Here is a 22,242-nt window from a genome sequence, read left to right on the forward strand (position 1 = left end):
CTTTAGCTTATAAAATGTCATGTAATATTGGGTTGAACAGTCCCCTTCGTCTGAAAGGGTCTCAATATGATGCCTGCTGTTCATGTTTGTTGAATAAAACACTTTTATATCCACTAGCCTCAGTGTCTCTGCAGTGAGTTTGTTCATTTCACAACAAAAGTATACAATTTTTTCATCTGTATTTTATTCTGATATTTACTTTCAGTCCTTTATGCCCTTTATCCCTTTCAATATTGACCGTCACCACACAGAACACATCAAAAATAGTTACTTTCCACAAGCCGTAAGACTAATCAACACCTCTACCCACTAAATCCACCACTACTCGATTATTTCCCATTATGGGCAGCCTAGCATCACTTTATGGACATCACTCTACAGTATGTATATAACCAATCTTATGTATTTATATATACTGTATTATTTTATTATAATTATGTTCTTTATCTTTTGTGTCTCTTTTATTGCATCAGACCTGGAGTAACAATTATTTTGTTCTCCTTCGCGCTTGTGTACAGGAAATGACTTTTAGCAATCTTGAAAATGTGACCATGTTTAATTTAAACTGCAATACAAATATAGCGTACAAAAATCTATTAACTTGAAGCATTACATAGAATGAACCATATCCCTTGTATTCTCAGTGATGGTGTTCATGCAACCTTCAGTGAGAATTCTAATTAAAAAGACATCAGTAAAGTACTTCCAATTTATTTCTGATTTTTCTGGTATTTTTCCAGAATGTTTGTAATACTGACTCATTAATTCACTTCCTGTAGGCCAGAACGAAGAGTTGTCTGTTTGAAAATAACAATGAAATTCAATACAGCACCTCATCAACAATGATTTCCAATTAACTCAGGAATCCTATGATTGGATATGACCCACAGTTGGGCAGGCAATCTGAGGAACATTGGTAAATCTTGTTGCAAAGTAGAAGATAGCATATTATGTATGTATGAAAGATGGAGGATACACTTATAAAGCAGTAATTTAATTGAATGGTTCAACAGAGAGATGTTGTTGTGCTGTATGAGTGCCACTTTAAACTTGTGATTTGATTATTCCTGTCAGTTAATTTAGAAGTACCATTGCTTTTCACAATGTAGTAGTGCATATGTACCCTTACAATAGCAGTTTAACAGTACTTTTGATGTGCAGATTTTACAATGCTAATGATTGTGCAATTTTTAAATCCAAGACCTGAAAAACTTTAAGAAATGGAAGAAGAAATAAGCTGCACAATCCTTTTAGCTTCATCACCATTCAATGAGATTATGGATGATTCTCAATTTCATTCTCCTTCCTGGACACATTATCTGATTCTTACATTGGCCAATAAAGTTCTGATCCCAGCTTGGAATATATACCCAATGATCAAGCCTCCACATACATCTGTGGCAATGAATTCCACAGATTCACCACCTCCTGGCTAAAGAGAGTTCTCTTCTTCTCTGTACTAAATTGGCATCATTTTATTTTGAGGCTGTGTCCTCTGTTCCTAGATTTTCATATTACTAGAAACAATCCTGTCTATATCCACTCTAAGCAGGCCTTTCAATGTTCAGTGGGTATTCAGTATTCTGAAGGTGTCAATGATGTAGGAGAGCAGACATAATCTTGCTGAATAGAAGACTTGTACAAGGAACTGAATGATGGGCACCATTTTCTATCTGCTTTGTCATCCAAGAAGATGTGGCTTTAGTTCCCCTACCCTCCCCTTTTCAGAAAATCTACTTAGTCTGTACCTGAAAAATCTCTCAAAGAGCTCCCATTGTGTTAATAACATTTACTCCCTTTTCTGAAAACTCGCTTTTGACATTTCATTATATTCCCATGCAGTTCCTCATAGAGGGATCAGAAGTGGAGAGAGTGAGCAGCTTCAAGCCCCTGGGAGTCAAGATCTCTGAGGATCTAACCTGGTCCCAACATATCAATGTAGTTATAAAGAAGGCAAGAGAGCAGCTATACTTTATTAGAGGTTTGAAGAGATTTGGCATGTCAACAAATACACTCAAAAATTCTATAGTTGTACCGTGCAGAGCATTCTGACAGGCTGCATCACTGTCTGGTATGGAGGGGCTACTGCACAGGACCGAAAGAAGCTGCAGAAGGTTGTAAATCTAGTCAGCTCCATCTTGGGTGCTAGCCTACAAAGTACCCAGGACATCTTTAGAGAGCGGTGTCTCAGAAAGGCAGCGTCCATTATTTAGGACCTCCAACACCCAGGGCATGCCCTTTTCTCACTGTTACCATCAGGCAGGAAGTACAAAAGCCTGAAGTTGGTGCAGAAGCCTAAATGCACACACTCAGCAATTCAGGAACAGCTTCTTCCCCTCTGCCATTCAATTCCTAAATGGACATTAAATCTTTGAACACTACCTAATTTTTTTTAATATACAGTATTTCTTTTTTTTGCACGTTTTAAAAAAATCTTTTCAATATATGTAATTGATATACTTGTTTATTTATTTTTTTATTATTTTATTTATTATTATTATTATTTTTTCTCTCTGCTAGATTATGTATTGCATTGAACTGCTGCTGCTAAGTTAACAAATTTCACGTCACATGCCAGTGATAATAAACCTGATTCTGAGTTATGGTGTTTACTGAATAACATTGCACCATCACTCCAGTGCAATCAGATTTGGGTCATGGCCCAGGTTTCCTGTGCATGTAAGTACATCATTTGTACAAAGTTTAATTGCAAATGTGTGGCCTGCAACTGGTTTGGGCCAGGCAGATGGTTTGTATAGTTTTAGCTCTTTAAAGTCGATGGCCTTAATTGGTCTGTGGACAATAAGTTTTGGACAATGTAGACAATTACATGCTTTTTCTGGATGGTGGACATTGAAGGTTTTTATCTTATTGTCTACTCCTAATACACACTGCCCCTTCTCAACACTTTATTCTACACAGAACTTGAATACTATGTATCCAAGTGCCTCAAAATAAGCATCAAGGCCCTGATTGTTTTCCCTTTACCTCCATTTCAAATTGCAGCCTTCCACCTTCCCTACCACTTACCAAGCATCAACCCTCTTTCCTTCATCTACTGAGCCTCACTCAATCACTCGTCCCATGATCCATCATCTATTCGGCCAGCATTTGTACCAGTTTGCACCTGCAAAGCCTATTCTATTGCCAGCAGCACCAGTTTGCAGTAGAAACTTGTTAGAGAGGTTTGATGGGGTCTTGCACAAATGAGGTGCAGTTTACTCCCACTCATCACTTCTTAATGTATACCTTGAAATGCAAAGAAATTCCTGGACCACATTGAGCAAGAGGAGATGATGAATAAAGGTCTTCAGCTGGTGAGGGCCCCTTGCCATTGATGGGCATAATGCCACCTAAAACCCTTATTTCTTAATAATTATCTTCCACAATAATTTCTAATTAATTAGTTTAGAGAATCAGAGAACGTGGTTATAATTGGATACTGATCTGCAGACTCAGCATACTTACAACTAGTTTAGGAGAACGTAGGTTTCTTCACAACAGCAATGAAAAATAATGTTATCAAAGTCAAGATTATTGCTATATGCACAAGTTCATGCATGCATTTTAAACGTTACTTACAGCAGCAATGCAGGCACCTCAAAGCACCATATAAGATGCATTTACAAGAAAAACATAAATTAAACATAAGTTATTCGTAGGGAGAGGTACAGTCGACATTTCAGGCCGAGACCCTTCATCAGGACATGACGAAGGGTCTCGGCCTGAAACGTTGACTGTACCTCTTCCTAGAGATGCTGCCTGGCCTGCTGCATTCACCAGCAACTTTGATGTGCGTTGCTTGAATTTCCAGCATCTGCAGAATTCCTGTTGTATAAGTTATTCACACTTTATCTTACAAGAAAAAAGACACAATTAGAATAAAAACAAGTCCATTCTATTGCAAATTGATCAGAGTAGTCATACTGTTGCTAGACTGTTTTGTAGGTTGGTTATAGTTTAGCAGGTTGTTTCAAGAACAGAATGGTTGAAGTGTCACATACCCCGTGACGGGTTAAAGAACCAGCAGAAATGGAAAACACTTTGGAGTACAGTATTGCTATTAACTAATAATATTTATTAGTAACTACGCAATAGAGTAATATAAATGTAGATAAATCAAACAGGTTAGCAATGATTATATATAAGTAAGTGTGGAATATATATGAAAACCAAGCTTCTTCAAGTCGAGGGGTAAATAGATAGTCTTACGACAATGAGTAAAGTTCAGTTCAGTTCGTGGTATTGAGTTGAGTAGTGATGGAAAGAGAGAGAGGGAGAGAGGGAGATTTGAGTCTTCAGATGAGCTGATGCCATCAATCTTCTTGTTGTCCTCCAAAATCCTTTAAAAGTCACCGACTGTGACTTCAACAAAGGGGACCGGTTCTTCTGTGGTGGAGCCATCAACCCAGGCAAGGGTTGGACACATGGACAACTCTCCAACAGTCACTCCTTTTCCTCACTGCAAGAGCCACTGATCGATCCACCTGATCGATCCTCCAAAAACTCACTTTTTCTGTGGGCACAACAAAGCTCATTCAGCATCCAAAAACATGTGCCTGAAGTCTATCATCTCACCTCCTATTTATCTCACCGTACTGAGAACCAACTGTCTCTCAAATAACTCCTCCCATCTCTGTCTGTGTAAGAGTGTACTAGCAGGCAAATGTTCTTGGGAAGTAAAAACACACTCCAGAGAAACTATAACATCGATTGTCCATCAAATAATGCCGCCTTTGATCACCATAGCGACTTACAAGCTGCTCAGTGCTCTCCGTCTCCAACTCAGCAGAAATCCAAAAGTTATTCCCAGTCCCTCCTCATGCCTTAAAGTGACAGTCCAAAAGTTAGTCTTCGTCTCTCTCTCTCTCTCTCTCTCTCTCTCTCTCTCTCTCTCTCTTTCTCGCTCTCTTTTCAAAACAACATGTCGGTGTTAAATAACTCTCTCTCTCTTTTCAAAAGCACAGTTCATAGGGGTAATCGAGCACAGTTCATAGGGGTAATCTAGGACCCTGTCACAGAAGAAAAGAAGTTGCCCTTGAACCTGGTGCTGTGGAACTTCAGGTTTCCGTACCTCCTGCCCAATAGTAGCTATGAAAAATAACACTGCCTGGATGGTGGGGACCTTTGATGATAGATGTTGCCTTCTTGAGGCAATACGTCCTGTAGATACTGCAGGTAGTGAGAATGGATGTGTCCATGGGTCGACCACACTCCTCTGCTTCTCATGTCCCTGTACATTCAAATTGCCTCATGGTTCAATCAGTCAGGATACTTTCAACAATACTTCTGTAGAAGTTTGTTAATTACAGGCTCATCTGGAGTTTCGGGGACTCATGTGGGTGTATTATATTAAAGATTTGTCAAAATTTATTACTTCTGTGACATTTCACAACCTTGTCATATTTTCTTTTATTCTCTATTGCATAAAAGTAATCCAGAACTAAAGAAGTCCAAATCTAATTCCAGTGATTTATTTGCCTAACAGTGTCTGATGTGGTGTTGTTTCTTATCCTTCTATATATCTCCTTCCAGTAAAAAAATTCTCTCCCTTCTTCTCTTCTTCTGTTCCCCACTCTGTCCTCTTACCTCTTCTCACCTGCCTATTGTCGCCCCCTGAGTCCGCTCCTCATTTCCTTTCTCCTATGGTCCACTTTCCTCTCCTCTCAGATTCCTTCCTCTCCAGGTCTTTATCTTTCCCACCCACCTGGTTTCACCCATCACCTTCTAGTATCCTCCTTCCCCTCCAACCACCTTTGAATTATGATGCTGTCCTCCTTCTTTTCTAGACATAAAGAAGGGTCAAGCCCAAAACGCCGACTGTTTATTGATTTCCGTGGATGCTGCCTGACTTGTTGCATTTCTCTAGCATTTTGCGTGCCTTTTCTATTTAATCTTGCGTCCTTTTTAGGTATTATCATTGTAGGTGAAAGAGACAAGATAAGAACAAAAGAACAAAATAAACAGCAGCAGCAATAAACCATAAAATCCCCCAAACCTGTTCTGCCATTCACTGACTATGGTTATCCATCGATCTCCACTTCCTTTATTCCCTTAAGAATCCAAAGACATAGAGATCTTAAACACGAGGAAATCTGCAGATGCTGGAAATTCAAGCAACACACATCAAAGTTGCTGGTGAACACAGCAGGCCAGGCAGCATCTCTAGGAAGAGGTACAGTCAACATTTCAGGCCGAGACCCTTCGTCAGGACTAACTGAAGGAAGAGCTAGTAAGAGATTTGAAAGTTGGAGGGGGAGGAGGAGATCCAAAATGATCGGAGAAGACAGGAGAGGGAGGGATGGAGCCAAGAGCTGGACAGGTGATTGGTAAAAGGGGATATGAGAGGATCATGGGACAGGAGGCCTAGGGAGAAAGAAAAGGGGGAGGAGGGAAAACCCAGAGGATGGGCAAGGGGTATAGTGAGAGGGACAGAGGGAGAAAAAGGAGAGAGAGAAAAAGAAAAAGAATGTGTGTATATAAGTAAATAACGGATGGGGTACGAGGGGGAGGTGGGACATTAGCGGAAGTTTGAGAAGTCAATGTTCATTCGGATCTCAGCTGTGAGTGATTCCTAGGTTACAATGGCTCAGCACTTCTTTCTTAGTGTGACCCTAAAGCTGCTAGTATTGTAACAGCAGCTTGTTGTCTCTTAGATTTTGTTCCATTTTCACCAGTTTTGGTTATTTGAAGGATTGGAAAATAGCATGAATAATGAGGTGCCCCATCCTCATTCCTGCCTATCCCGCAATGCAAGCTACAATTTCATTATGGCTGATCCACTTCTCACTCAATCCCATTCTCCTGCCTTCTCCCCGTAGTCTTTCATACCCTAACTAATCAAGAACCTATCAACCTCTGCTTTAAGTACACCCAGTGATCTGGCCTCCACAACTATCTGTGGCAATGAATTCCACAGATTTACCACCTTCTGACTAAAGAAATTCTTCTTAATCTCTGTTCTAAATGGGCACCCCTCTATTCTGAAGTTGTACCCTCGAGTCCTAGACTCCCACACTATAAGAAACACACCTTCCACAGCCACTCTGTCTCAACATTTCAACAGACAATAACTTTTATTGAGATCCCCCCTCATTCTTCTAAATTCCAGCAAGTACAGGCTCAGAGCCATCAAATTCTCATCATATGATAAGCCTTTCATTTTTGTAAATGTCCTTTGAACCCTCTTGAATGTCAGCATATCCTCTCTTAGATAAGGAGCCCTAAACTGCTCACAGTACTCCAAGTGAGGCCTCACCAATTGCTTATAAAGCCTTAGCATTACACCCTTGTTTTTATATTCTAGTCCCCTTGAAATGAATGTCAATATTGCATTTGGCTTTATCACCACTGTTACGAGAATACACATAAAATTAAGATGTTTGCTGGCCTGGGCTAGCATCAGTGGCATCAGCAGTTGGTCTGCCACCTGCCCTCAGGGGAAGGAGAGATAAGGAACAATGGAGCAGCGTCTGGAGATGTGTAATGAAGGGATGTGGGAGGGAGAGCTGTCTGGAGCGGCTCCCCCCTTTGAACCCTGAACTGTTTGAAGTGATGGACAGGCGATACCCCAGCAGGGGGATAAAAAGGGACAGGTTCGCTAAGACAGACACACACGCCACCCGAGGTAACGAGACCCTGGAAGCGGTGCGCTTCTCACGAGTGGGTGAGAAGTGCCAGACAACGACAAGGGTGGAAAGGTACGATCAGCGGGAACCCGGTGTGTGTCCGCCCTTGCCTGGGTGTCGGGTTCACTGCAGAGGATCGACCGCATCTGGAGGAGGGGTCACAGTCGGTGACCTCAGGTGACATCACCAAGGACCCGCCCAAATGCTGTTTGTGAGCCATCTCGCTGGTCTGTGAGTGAAGCTGTGCTGAATGATGAGTTGTTCCTATTCTATGTCTCTCTTCCCCCACCTTGTCCATCGCCATGGCAACGATTACTGCGAACTGAACTACAAACTGGACTGAACTTTGAGTCATTTTGAAATTGGTCATTTACCCCTAGACAACGATAGAGCTTGATTGATGCTGTTATCTTAATTCTGTGCACATGTGTGGTTATCATTGTTGAATTGTTGCATTTATTATCCTTTCGATTACTGTGTTGCTTGTTTCTTTAATAAAACTTTCTTAGTTCTAGTACTCCAGACTCCAACTGAGTGATCCATTTCTGCTGGTTTGGCAACCCAGTTACGGGGTACGTAACACCACTGATTCAACCTGCAAGTTAACCTTTAGGGTACCCTGCATGAGGATTCCCAAGTACCTTTGCACCTCTGATTTTTTAATATTGTCTCCATTAGAAAATAGTCTATGCTTTTATTTCTTCTACCAAAATGCATGAGGCTGTTTGACAAACCATGACCCCATGGTATTACAGGAAAGATTCTAGCATGGATAAAGCAGTGGGTGATTGGTGGAAGACAAAGAGTGGGAATAAAGGGAGCCTTTTCTGATTAGCTGCCAGTGACTAGAGATAATCTGCAAGGATCAGTGTTGGGATCGCTTCTGATTTGGATGATGGAATTGATTGCTTTGTGACCAAACTTGAGGACGATACGAAGATAGGTGGAGGGGCAGGTAGCATTGAGGAAGCAGAGAGGTTGCAGAAGGATTTAGGCAGATCAGAAGAATGGGAAAGCAAATGACATATAGAACAGTTCATTACCCGTCACCCAATCCAGAATAGTTGATCTCTTAGTGGGCTCAACCACAAGCAGCTCTAAAAGCTATCTCACAGGCAAAGCCTCACTTGGGATCCAGCATCAAACTAAATTTCCCAATCTACTTCCATATTGACGTCCCCCCAAGACTATCGTAACATTGTCCTTTTGACATGCCTTTTCTATGTCCTGTTGTATCTGTAGCCCACATCTTTGCTAATGTTCGAAGGCCTGTATATCACTCCCATCAAGGTCTTTTTACCCTTGCAGTTTCTTAACTCTACTCACAAGGATTCTACATCTTGCAATCCCAAGTCACCTCTTTCTAAGGATTCGATTTCATTTTTTACTAACAGAGCCACCCCTTTTGTTTTCCCACCTGAGATTTCAATACCATGTATAATAAAGATAAAGATTAAAGGTTAGCTTTAATTGGCACAAGTACATCAAAACAGTGAAATAGTAAAATGTTTCATTTGTAACAACAACCTTCACAGTCGAAGGATGTGCTGGGGGTAGCCTGCAAGTGTGGTGATGCTTCTAATGCCATCATAGGATGCCCACATCTCACCAACCATAATACATGTGAGAGGACCCAGAGAATTCAGGGGAAACTCACGCAGTTCGGTCAAAGTTCAAAGTAAACTTATTATTAAGGTATATATATATATGTCACTATATACAACCCTGAGATTCATTTTCTTGCAGGCATACTTAATAAATCCATAATAGAATAATATCCATAATAGAATCAGTGATAAACTGCACCAACTTGGGCATTCAACCAGTGTGTAAAAGACAGCAAACTATGCAAATGAGAAAAGAAATAATAATGATAAATAAGGAAGCAATAAATATCAAGAACAGGAGATGAAGAGTCTTTGAAAGTGAGTCCACAGGTTGCGGGAATATTTCAATAATGGGGCAAGTGAAGTTGAGTGAAGTTATCCCATATGATTCAAGAGCTTGAAGGATGAGGTGTAATAACTGTTCCTGAACCTGCTGGTGTGAGTCCTGAGGCTCTTGTGTATTCTTCCTGATGGCAGCAGGGAGAAGAGAACATGTCCTGGGTAGTGAGATCCCCGTTGATGGATGCTTCTTTCCTGTGATAGTATTTGGTGTAGGTGTGATCAATGGTGGGAAGGGCTTTACCTGTGATAGACAGGGGCCTATCCATTATTTTTTGTAGGATTTTCCATTCAAGGGTATTGGTGTTTCCATACCAGTCAATAAACTCTCCACTAGATATCTATAGAAGTTTGTCAAAGTTTTAGATGTCATGCCGAGTCTTTGCAAATTGCTATTGAAATAGAGGTGTTGCTGAGGTTTCTTCGTAATTGCACTTACGTGCTGGGTCCAGGAAAGGTCGCTAAAGTAATAACACTGAGGAATTTAAAGTTGCCGACCCTCTCCACCTCTGATCCTCCAATGGGAACAGGCTCATGGGCCTTTGGTTTCCTTGTCCTGAAATCAATTATCAACTGCTTGGTCTTGCTGACATTGAGTAAGGGGTTGTTGTTATGGCACCACTCAGCCAGGAGAGGTTTAATTATGTGGAGACAAATGAAACCTGAAGGTACCAGAAGAAAGAAATACTGTAAACACTGGAGATGTGAGATACAAGGACGAGATGGATGATTCTGTCCTCAGTTTCCTCATATTGACTTGACAATGGAAGACACTCCAGTATGGAACTACCCATGACCGAAAATTTCTCTTTAAGGTTGAAAGCTTTGAGTTCCTAAGAGTGAACATGAACAGTAGCCTATCCTGTTCCACATACTAGCCATGACCAGCACAGTGCACTGGTGCCTCAACTTCCTCGGGAGGTTAAAGAAATGATGGAATTCTGTGTGTCTGGCAGCCATTCAGAGGTGGGTGAAGCCATTAAAAAGGAAGCATGTTGATTTGTTCACCGGTGGCTGGATTGTCCATCTACCACAAAATTCAATTATCAGGAGCAACGGGAAACTTACATCACAATATTTTGGTGACCAGATGAACAGGTCAGGCTTCACTCTTAAACACAAAATAATCTGTAGATGCTGGGATCAAAGTAACACTTACAGTACACTGGATGAACTTAGCAGGTCAGGCAGCATCAGTGGAAACGATGAGTCGACGTTTTGGGCTGGAACCCTTCGTCAGGCTTCAACCTTGCTGTGTCTGATATTATCAGAATTCTTTGATTCTATCACAGCCTTATTTTTGTTATCCATTTGTTACCTATTATTATATTACATAAATTAAAAGGGAGTTTACAGCAATAAAGATAAGTCACAGAGCGTAGGTAAACTTTTATGAATTGTTTGACCTTTGCCATTTTGATTTATTCTATGACTAGAATACTATGACTTATCAAATTAGAACTCCCAGGTAGCCATTATTCTATATTTATGTGCTAAGTTAAAGATGCTCTATAAATGGCAATAGAAGTTATATTTCATGCAATATGGTTTAGAAAATAGCAGCACAAGCAAGTCTATTCTTACAAAATAAGAAGATAAATGATCAAATTTTTGTGTTATGGTGAATGCTAAATTTACTTGGTGTGGAAATCACAACTTGCCTTTTCACTTTACACCAGAGCCTGGTATTTGTTATTCTTAGAGCTCTTAGATTTAAATTTTGAACCATCCAAGGAAGAAAAGGTGAGGAATTATGACATTTATTTCATGATCCAGTGATTTCAAATCATTTACAAAAATAAGATGAGAGCTCAATCACTCCCATTATTATTATTTCAAATATTGGTCTGATATTAATTTCAAATCCCTCCCAAACAGCTGCCAAAACGTAGTGATATTATTTTTCTTCCTTGTCACAATAAAGAGAGCAGTCAGGGATAACTTCATATTTGTATGTGTGAGGCTCCTGGCATTGTATCAAGAATATAGGCTCCTTGCAGTGTCTATTCATGGGTTATTCTTGGGTGTCTGTGCTTTATGCCTGGTATGCTGGATACTTTGTTCAAACCTATCTACATTTGGTGCATTTGTTTCTAATCAATGCAATGCATTTGATGAAAATTCAATGTTTATTTAACTTTAATTAGGCATTAACTTAACATACCAAGGTCAGCAATTTTTGAAGAATGGGATTTTCCAGCAGCATTTTAAAATGTGAAATATTGTCAGTGGAAATGTTGGAGGTCGGGTAGTGTCTTATTAACTTTTGCTGTGTGTTTTTCTCATCTGATGAAGAACTGCACTTGCAATGCTGTGAGGCCTTGTCCCTTCAGATTTTCTTTAGCTTACATTTTTCACCACTCAATTAAAATGTAAGTATGCAATTGAATCTGGCTCAAGCATGTAGTGCTCAGCGCATGCTGCACTGTCACGGGTGATTCTTCAGAAGAATCACTTAAACAATTCAAGGTGCCATAATTAGAGAGAAGAGATCTCCCAGATGCATGGATATCATTCATCTCTGAGTGACTCCAAAATGGGTTTCTACCAAATACAAGGCAGAAGTCAAGAGCCTGTTGGACCATCTCCACTTGATCAGAGGAGTCACAGGTTCAACATCACTCATAAATTTCAACACCACAATGGCTTAATCTAGCGTGGCAAGAGAGCAGAATCCACAGCCGTGGGTCAATAGGTGGTAGGATTGAAAACAAGGAAGATGGTATGACAAGTAGGACTGAAAGGAAGGGCATCAAGGAGCAGTCTAGTAAACCAAGTGGCTCTCATGAGCAGAAATATGTTTATTTCAACACTGGGAGTCTTATGGGTAAGGTAGAAGAAATTAGAGACTGAATCAATGCATGTTGTTGTCATTACAGAGACCTGGTTGCATGAGGATGAGTAAAGGCAGCTCAGTGTCCCTGGGTTTTGTTGCTCTAGATGTGACAGAGCAAGGGCCAAAGTGGTGGAGGGGTTTCACTAATCATAAGGGAGAATGTCACAGAAGCACTCAAACTGGGGAACTCATCCAGAGAGGTAATTTGGTTGGAACTCCAAAATAAGAAAGGTGCAATTACCTGATAGGATTAGGCCTCCCAGTAGCCATTGAGAAGAAGAGGAACATATAAGTAGACAGATTATAGAAAAGTGCAGAAACCTCAGGTTTGTCGTAGTGGGGAAATTTAACTTGCCCATATTGACTGGAACTTCTTTAATGCAAGAGATTCAGATTGGGCAGGATTTCTTCATTCTTGAACAGTTTGTGGAGAGTCCAACTAGAGGAGAAAACATATTGGATCTGGTTTTGGAAAACAAGTCAGGCCAGTTGACAGACCTGATAGTGGTGATTTTTTTTTTGGAATAGTGACCACAACTCATTATGTTATGAGAAAGTATAAAATCATACCTTGCAAGAATGTGTCAAATGGGGGGGGGGGGGAATGGAAAATGACAAGATAAGACAACATATTGATTGGGAGCAGCTGCTGTCAGACAAGTCCAAATCGGACTTGTGGAAGTTGTTCAGAAAACAGCTGATCAGAGTTCAGGGTTGGCATGTTCCAGTAAGAAGTAAGGAAAAGAAAGGTAACCAGCAAGCTAAAATCAGACTGGGCTCTTGTAGAATATAAAGATAGTAGGTAAGTGCTGAAGCAGGCAATTAGGAAGGCCAAAAGGGGCCATTTAAATGTCTTTTGTGACCAGGATCAAGAAAAATTCCTTGGTATTTTGTGTCAATGCATTTTTTTGCTGGTGGGGGAGGTGGGATTTATTACCTTGTCTCTGCTTGTGCATGAGTGGGGGGAGCAGGGGGTGGCTTTGGGGTTCTAACATTTAACTGTCATTCATTCTTTTGGGCACTCCTCTGTTTTTGTAGATGCTTGTGAAGAAAAAGAATTTCAGAATGTATGTTGTATATATTTCTCGACATTAAATGTACCTATTGAATCCTTATATTAGGAAAAAGAGGATACCTAAAGAGAGGGCATGTCCACTCAAGAATGAAGCAGGAAAGTTGTGCCTGGAGTCAGAGGAAGTGAATGATGTACTAAGTGAAAATTTTACGTTGGTATTGACCAAGGAAAAAGCTTTGAAGAATAGTAAAGGCAGAGTAGGAAATACTAATGTGCAGAGACATTTTAAGATTGAAGAGGAAGTAGTGATGGTCCTTCTGAAAAATATTGATGTGAATAAGTTCCCAGGTCCTGACAGAACATAACAGAATATAAAACTGTTGCAGTTCCTGGAAGAGAAGTGCCAGCTGCAGTGTGATCTGAGCAAGTGTAAGGTGCTGTACTTAGAAGGTTAAATGAAAGGAGAAAGACCCCTCAATAGCATTGAGGAACTTGGGTCCAAATCCATAATTCAGTGAAAGTGGCCACACAATTGGAAAAGGTGGTAAAGAAGGCATATGCCATGCTTGCCTTCATTGGTAAGAGTGACAAGCATAAAAATAATGAAAACAGACAAAACAAGGAGCATTGTGTGCAATTCTGGTTGCCCCACTGTAGGAAACATGTGAGACTTTGGAGAGGATGCAGAGAAGCTTACTAGGATGCTGTCTGGATTAGAGGGTAGGAGCCACGAGGAAAGGTTGAGCAAACTTGGGTTGTTTTTTCTTCAGTGTCGGAGAGACCTGAGCAAGATTTCTATTAAAACATTATGAGGAACATTGATAGGGTAGACAGTCAGAATCTTTACCCCAGGGTAAAATGTCAAACACCAGAGGACACGCTTTTATGGTTAGAGGGGGAAGATTTAAAGGTGATTTGAGTAACAATTTGTTTTAAACAGATAATAGCTGGTACCTGGAATGGGCTACCAGTCATAGTAGTGGAATCGGGCAGTTTGGTGGGGTTTGAGAGCCTTTTAAATACACACTTGAATAGGGAGGGAATAAAGGGATATGCATGATACACTGATGGAAGACATTTAGTTTAAATTAGCATCAAGTCCATGGGCTGAATGGCCCAGCCAACACTGTATTATTTGTTTAGAGATACGTGGAACAGACCCTCCCAACCCAATGAGCTGTCACGATGACCGCCAAGCAGCCACCTGTTTAACACTAGCCTAGTCAAAGGACAATTTACAATGACCAATGAACCTACTAAATGATATGTCTTTGGACTATGGAAAAAATCCAGAGCACCTGGAGGAATCCCATGCTGTTCCAGGGGAGGACATACAAACTCCTTAGAGAGGCGCCAAAATTGAACTCCAAACCCCGGTACACCCGAGCTGTAATAGCATCTCCCTGACTGCTATGCTACCATGGCACCCATTGCTATCTGATCCATGTCAAGAGCTTCAGATACAGGGGCACACCAACAACTGCAAGGTCTCCTCCAGGTCACATACAATTCTGAATTTGAAGCATATTCCCCGTCATTCATCATCATTGGGTCTAAGCTATGGAACTCCCTACCCAGCAGATCTACAGGAGTAATTTCAGCAGAAAGGCTGTAGCATTTCAGAATCCTTCTCTTCCCTGTTTGACTCCCAGTGTTGTTTTCAGATGTGTTAGACGTCCAGAATTTATCCCTTGTGAACTCATCAGTTTGGATGTTGCAATGTATGGATCTATTTCTCTTAGAGCAATGATCCCCTCCCTTTGCACTACCTAATGATCTTTTGTCTGCACATGTGCATTGTTCTCTCTCTGTCTCTTGCTGCAATATTAAAGGCATCTCCCGCATGCATGCTTTTATTTAATTGATATGTAGTTGTGCACAGATACAACAAGTTGGCGATGAGTACAAACCTGAATGTCACAGAATATTACGAACTGCACGGACAGTTACAGGTAGAAACAGTGAGAGTCAAACAGCACAAGCAAGCCAAAGGACGCATGAATAACTGTGAAAGACATGCTAAATTAAAAGTGAAACTAATGTGACGACGGCTTCAGTCGGGGAAGTCGATGAATTTGATAGCACTGATGAATGCTGAGAGTTGTATATCAAGAGGGTGGAACTGAGGGTGGAACTGTATTGTAACACTAAAAACATGGAGGAGTAAAAGAAAGTCCCTGCACTTCTTAGCTTAATGGGCCCAAGAATGTACAGTCTCTGATGGAACTTAGTAACCCTGTAAAGCCAGCAAGCAAGACGTTCAATGAAATTGTTACAATTTTACAAATCACTTGAGCCCTAAACCGCTGGCAAAAGCTGAAAGATTTAGATTTTACTGAAGAAACCAACCAAAAGATGAAAGCCTTTCTGAATACATTGCAGAACTGCACAAATTTTTCCAGTACTGTGACTTTAGAGATGGACTTTCTGATGCATTAAGGGACAAATTTGTATGTGGCATGCATAGTCAACGCACTCAAAAGAAGCTATTATTGGAAAGAGATTTAATCTTGGAATGGACATTGACCATTGCTATATTATTACAGACTGCAGCAATGGATGTAGCAGAACTACAGAAAAGGAAGTTAGAATGTGAAATGCACAAAATTTTTCTGAATGGTGCAGAAAGCCAAAAATGTTATAGATGTGGCAAATGACTGTTGGTTCAAGGAAAAAGTGTGCAGAAAGTGTCACAGACAAGGTCACATAGAGAGAATGTGCAAGGCAGACAAAAAGCACAACCGAGTGAAAAGTCTCAAACACAAAACTAAGCAAATGCATAAAGTTTCTGAATGTAAAGCAGAACCAGACAACAAAGAGTCTGACAAAGGTTAACTGTCATGACTAGAACTGCATAGTATAACTGAAGCAGATTACAAAGTCATCTGGATCACAATTGATGTGTCTGATGTAAAACTGAAAATGGAGCTGGATACAGGGTCAGTTTTGTTCATAATTCCGGAGGCTGACTACAGCAGACTGTTTTCTAAGATACCATTAGAGAAGACCTCAGTAATGCTAAAGACATACACTGGCAAAAAAGTGTTTCCCAAAGTCAAACTGAAAATAAATGTGACGTATAGAGGCCAAGCTCAACAGTTGGAGTTTTATGTATTGAAAAGTGAAGGGCCAGCAATTTTTGGACTTAAATGGTTGAGAAAAATCCAACTAGACTGTCACTCAGTCAAAGATCTCAGTATGGCATCAACAGCCAACGGCAGTCCAAATTGTAACAGTAACCAGAGGCTGTCACAGCTGCTTAATGCTAACCAGAAGGTGTTTGAGAAGGGAATCGATAAACAGATGGGAGACTCGCCAAAAGCTGTTCAAGATACCAAAAAGTTCACAATTCAGAAGTTCATTGCACCCATGTGAGTGGCCTTTGTCACCATGGCAAAGAGTACATATTGACTTTGCTGAGCCATTCATGGAATCCATGTTCCTGATGGCTGTGGATGCTAATCTGAAGCAGCCAGAGGTTATAACAATGAAGTCAACCACCTCAGCAAAGATTGCCTCCACCCTGAAGACTCTCTTTGCTAGAAACGGCTTATACAAACAAATTGGGAGTGGCAATGGACCACAATACACATCAGAAGGATTCCAACTGTCCACGAAGAAAAATGGCATCAGACATTTCAAGTCAGCACCTTACCGTCCACCAATGAATAGGTTAGCTGAAAGGTTTATCCAAACCTTCAAGAACTCCATTAAAGTGACAGGAGGACAAGGAGCACATTCCTCTACAGCACAAGATGGACAACTTCCTTTTTGTGTACCAGAACTCTGTTCTTGCAATGATAATTCAAACACCTTCAATGCTGTTCATGAGCAGGAATCTGAGGTCTCGAATAGGCCTCCTGAAACCAGACCTCCAGCCAAAAGTACAGAATAAACAGTTCAGCCAGTTGCCAATGAAGCAGCAAGGAGCTTCGAGATTGGGCAAGAAGTCCTAGTGTGTGATTACAGAGAAGACAAGGGAACACCTGGTAGGATAGTTACAGGAACCAAACCACTGATGTACACAGTGGATATTGGAGATCAGACATGGAGACGTCATGTGGACCAGATACTGGACGCGCAACTGAAGAACACACTTGATAGACACATTACATTCACCGGACTTACCTCTCAGAGATGATGTCACTGACAGCAACATGACACAGAAAACCAAGAATGTTGTCTTAGACAATACAGCTACCAAACCTGATACCACTCCACAGGCCCAGATGTGCCATTCTGAAAGAAACAGAGCGATACCCAAAAGACTGAACCTTTAGAACTGTGAAGTTAGTTATGGATTGTTATTGTGAAGGCATGTTTATTAGGAATATGAGTTTATGATAGAGGAATTGAATTTTTTGTACATATACTGATTTATGTTGAATTAATCTAAAGGGGGAGGAAGTGTAATGTATGCATCTATTTCTTTTACAGCAATGGTATCCCCCCCTTTGCACTATGCATTGATTTGTTCTCTGCGCATGCACTGTTGTCTGCAAGTGCACAATGTGCTCTCTCTCTCTCTCTCGCTGCAACGTGAGTGCACCATTTAAAACCATCTCCCACCTGTGTGTTTTTATTTAATTGATATGTAGTTGTGCACAGACACAACAGATGTCTGCTCTTCACCATCTTCTCAAAGCCAAACATGAATTAACATTAAATTTTGGGCTTGTCAGCAATGCCCAGGATTCAAAATAAAGAATAAAAGCAAATCATTCTTAAGTTTGTCATTAAAATGGACATTCCCTCTAAAATTCTTTTACAGCTGCACGGACCAACCATTGCTCTCAGCAGGAGATTTTTACACAGCTTGCAAACTGCATGGCACTTTAATAAAATATTAGATAAAAGAAAATTCCAGCTGCGTGGCAACAAAGGCTACGTGCGTGGGAGCATTTCAGTTACTCTGCGGCCATGCACCCACACAGCTTAGAGGGAACAATGGTTGCTTATCAAGTAGTGAGGTTTGGACATTACCCTGAAGAATGCCCTACATGATCTATATTTCTCACTTCACACTTTCCGTTGAGTATCATCAAACTAAAGCTGCTTTGTGGAGGCTGTGACAATATTATTGTCAATTTTAAAGGCTCTGGTTTCCTCATCATCACATGTTATGTGATTTGGCTCTTTTTTCTTGTGTCTTGCAGTGTCAAAGGTAATTCTCACATTTAAAAGAGAAGGCATCCCACTTCCCCACTCCTACCCCGATAACATAAGAGAATAATGTGTTGCAACACCTCCCAGTCTTTACTGGTTGTGGGGAAGAAACTCTAACTGCTGAAGAGGGAAACCAAAGAATTTGAGAGAGAAACACATGGATATAGGTTAATATGATTTGATGCCTCATTTCTGTTTTATATACTATGTCCTACTTGTCAGCAAATTAAATAGCAAGATTCTCATTTGAGCAGAAGTGTCATGTAAACCCTTTGCATGGTTACCTGTACTGAACACTCCTTTGTGCGCTTTCTCCAGTCCCCCGATTCCTATTCTTCATGTTAATAAAGGAAGTTGATCCATGGTTAAAATGCAGATGGGAATTTTGAAATGCAAACATGGAATATCATAGACAGTAGATTGTATACTTACCAATGAGATGTAGAGTGGTGTCACTACCTGGTGCATAATTCACAAAATGCAAGCAATTAGGAAGGCTAACAGATGGTTGTTGTTTAAATCTATACAAATACCTTAAAAAAGAAGGTTCTGTTTTAGTTATGCAGGGAATTGGTGAGACCACATCAGGAGTATTATGTATAGAATTACAACACTTTCATTTGAGTGACTGCCAGGGCATCACCACAGACAATTCCAACCATGCAAATTTAAGTATATCTTCATTGCATAGAATGGGGTATAAGTAACTAAAAGTCACTTCTTGTTAAGGATATGAGAAGGACATATTTCTATGAAAGATGTGATTAAATGTGTGTATAATCACAGTTCATAGTGTTACAAAGCTGAAAAGGCTTTCTCATTCAAAAATGGATTTGCCAGGAAGGCAGTCTCCTGATTCAAGTAAGGATGTTTTTGTATGGGAACTATTTTACTTAAAATCTTCTATCCTCATATCTGAAGCAAAAACAATAAGATATCCTGCATCATTCCCCATCATGCAACCTAAAGCATTGACCACCTCTGTATCTCCATAGATGCTGGTTGATCTGCCAAGTTCTTCCAACACTTTGATTATTTTTGCTTTAGACTCCAGGATTGGCAGTTTCTTTTATCTTTCATACCTAGGAAGAATGAACTGCCTTATAAAAAAATAAGCTTCAACAGACCAGGTTTGAATCTACTGATGTCTAGAAAGGAGGACAATTGAATTATATAAGATCCTAAAGGTCTTGATACAGTGGGTGAATGTGGAGATGACATTTGCTCTTCTAGGATAACCTAAAATGATGAGTCACTGTACAAAAATAAGGGATTACCTCTGCCAAGAAAGGGATGAGGCAAAATTTGTTCTCTCTGAAGCTTTTGGGTCTTTGAAACTCTCTTCCTCAAAGGGCAGTGTAAGCAGACTATGAATTTTTTTTTAGATAGAAGTGGATAGATAATTGATAAGCAAAGAAATAAAAGGCTACTATGGAATACAGATTACAATCAGATCAGCTACAATCTTAATGAATGGTAGAGCACGTTTGAAAGACCAGGTGTCTTACATCTGCTCTGAATTCACATGTGTGTGTGTAAAAGCAAAGAGATTGTGCTATAAATTTATAAACCACTGTCCAATCCTCAGCTGGAATATTTTGGCTAATTCTGAGCAGAACCTCTAAAGGGAAAATATGAAGGCCTTAGAAAAGGTAAAGTGGAGGTTCATCAGTACAGTAACTGGGTGCATGGATATTAGCTAGGAAAGGTTGTAAAAGTCCTCCTTGGGCCAGATGTTAAGAGATTACTTATTACAAGATTTCAAAGAGACATTTGGATCTAGTAGATAAGGAAACCTACTTTCTCTGCCAAATGGATTCTTAGAGAGAAGATGAGCGAAATATTATTTTTTTATTTTAAGAGCCATCCAGATCTGAAACACTGTACGTGAAAGAGTAATGGACATTGTTTCTATTAGTAATTTCAGAAGGAAATTGTATAATTATCTGAGTGTTACAAAGTGTTACAAGTTATGAGTGTTACAAAGTTATGGACATGGAGTGAAATTAAGCCTGTCTACTTCAACAAAAGCCAGTACCAACATAAAAACTCAAATGGCCTCTTCCTATACTCTTCCTACAATTAATTTATTCAATTTGATGCATATCAATATTCTGTAACCATTTGCACAATGACTCTAGAATGAAGATTTAACAATGATTATTAAAATATTTCTCCAGCTGGAGGTGGTGCTTGAGTAAATTGGCAGTGAGCCATTAGTAGCAAGAAAGAAAATTAAAAGTTAGTGCTTCATGTTTGAAATCAAACATGGTAATTGGTAGTTAGCAAGGAATTATTAAAATAACCTATAGGGATTATTATTTACCAAAGTAGGAGAATGTATCCCAGGTCAGTACTTTATCCAAAGCATTTATTTTTGTAATAACAGGAATTCAGGTTTGAATGTTGCTCAGTTATCAGTAAACTTTCCAACCCATGTTTAACAGGTAGTCAGAGTAACATTAGGGTTTCATGTACTTCTTTGTGAATTGCTCTATTTGACTGGTTGAACTATTTATACAAACAGTACACAATTTAAGTCAGGTGCAAATATTGTATGTCCATGAAATGGGTGGGTTGAAATGTGCAGAGACAGGGGCAAATTGACGCAGTGCATTGCCCATAAGATGTACCGGTGCTAAGCCATTTATGCAAGATCGACTTGCATCATTTCAGCATGACTCAAATGAAATGTTTGATGCCTTTGCACAGCAAGCCATCAGTCCCAAGTTGATTCAATGAATCATGTGCTGTCAATGTACAACTAGAACATGTAGAAGCCTTCTGAGAGATGAGCTCTGAAAATGGTGAACTCAAATGTTGATTTTACTATGGCAGACCAGAAAGATGTAACACCTATACTTGTTGTCTCGTGACCGGCAACAATGAATATAGAACTGAGTCAGGTTCTATAAACAAATAAATATTTATTAACCTCCGCTCAATATTAAAAAAAATAAACAAACGAAAAATCTCAAACGGAAGTAAACTGCTATGCAGCCATTTAACAAACTGCCATTCAGTACTAGTTCTTAAAGCAGTAAATGCCAAAACAGTCTTAAAGTGGTAAATTCAAACACAGTTCTTCGAATGGTAAATTTGAAAGTCCAATATATTTATACAGTCAATTAGGAGAGACTTTCCTGAAGCAAAGGTTTCCTCGAAGACATGACATTACTGTCAATCCCAGCTGCATTCTGCCTTGTCCGCAGGATTCATGACGACGGAACTAAAACGGTTTAAAGGCACTGACCTTTTTCTCTGTAGAATAGACTAGATACTGCACAACCTTTTCTGCTGCTTTTAGCAGAGGTTATCTCATGCAGATCACTCTTTTTTGAACGAATTCTGTAATGGTCGATTCTCTCCAAAACCGCCAAACGACTCCTTCAGGTACATCAACAAATCTGGCAGCTATTGGTGAAACTGCCAGGCCAACACTTCTGTACCTTGCAATAGAAAGTAAAACTCCATTTTAAAACTATACTGTGTCATGAGATTAATAAGCAGTGTAGCAGAGTATCTGACTGACGATTTAACCGAAAACTAACTGCGTCACCAGTGGTCTACACTTATATACCTGGTGAGAACAGGTCATCACGTGACCTCACATCGGCGGGAAAATTACATCATGTGACCTCTGCAGGACCA

General features: G+C 40.1%; 1 long non-coding RNA gene across 1 annotated transcript in view; it reads left to right on the forward strand.

Annotated features, from left to right (window-relative positions):
• The first annotated feature begins 270 nt into the window (after window positions 1–270).
• LOC134347683 (uncharacterized) overlaps window positions 271–22,242 on the forward strand; it is a 55,730-nt gene continuing 33,758 nt past the window's right edge. The window contains exons 1-2 of the long non-coding RNA XR_010018230.1: window positions 271–380; window positions 2,521–2,679. This is a non-coding gene — a long non-coding RNA (uncharacterized LOC134347683). The remainder of the gene's footprint in view (window positions 381–2,520; window positions 2,680–22,242) is intronic.

The sequence above is a fragment of the Mobula hypostoma genome, chromosome 6, assembly GCF_963921235.1.
Source record: "Mobula hypostoma chromosome 6, sMobHyp1.1, whole genome shotgun sequence".
NCBI classification, from domain to species: Eukaryota; Metazoa; Chordata; class Chondrichthyes; order Myliobatiformes; family Myliobatidae; genus Mobula; species Mobula hypostoma.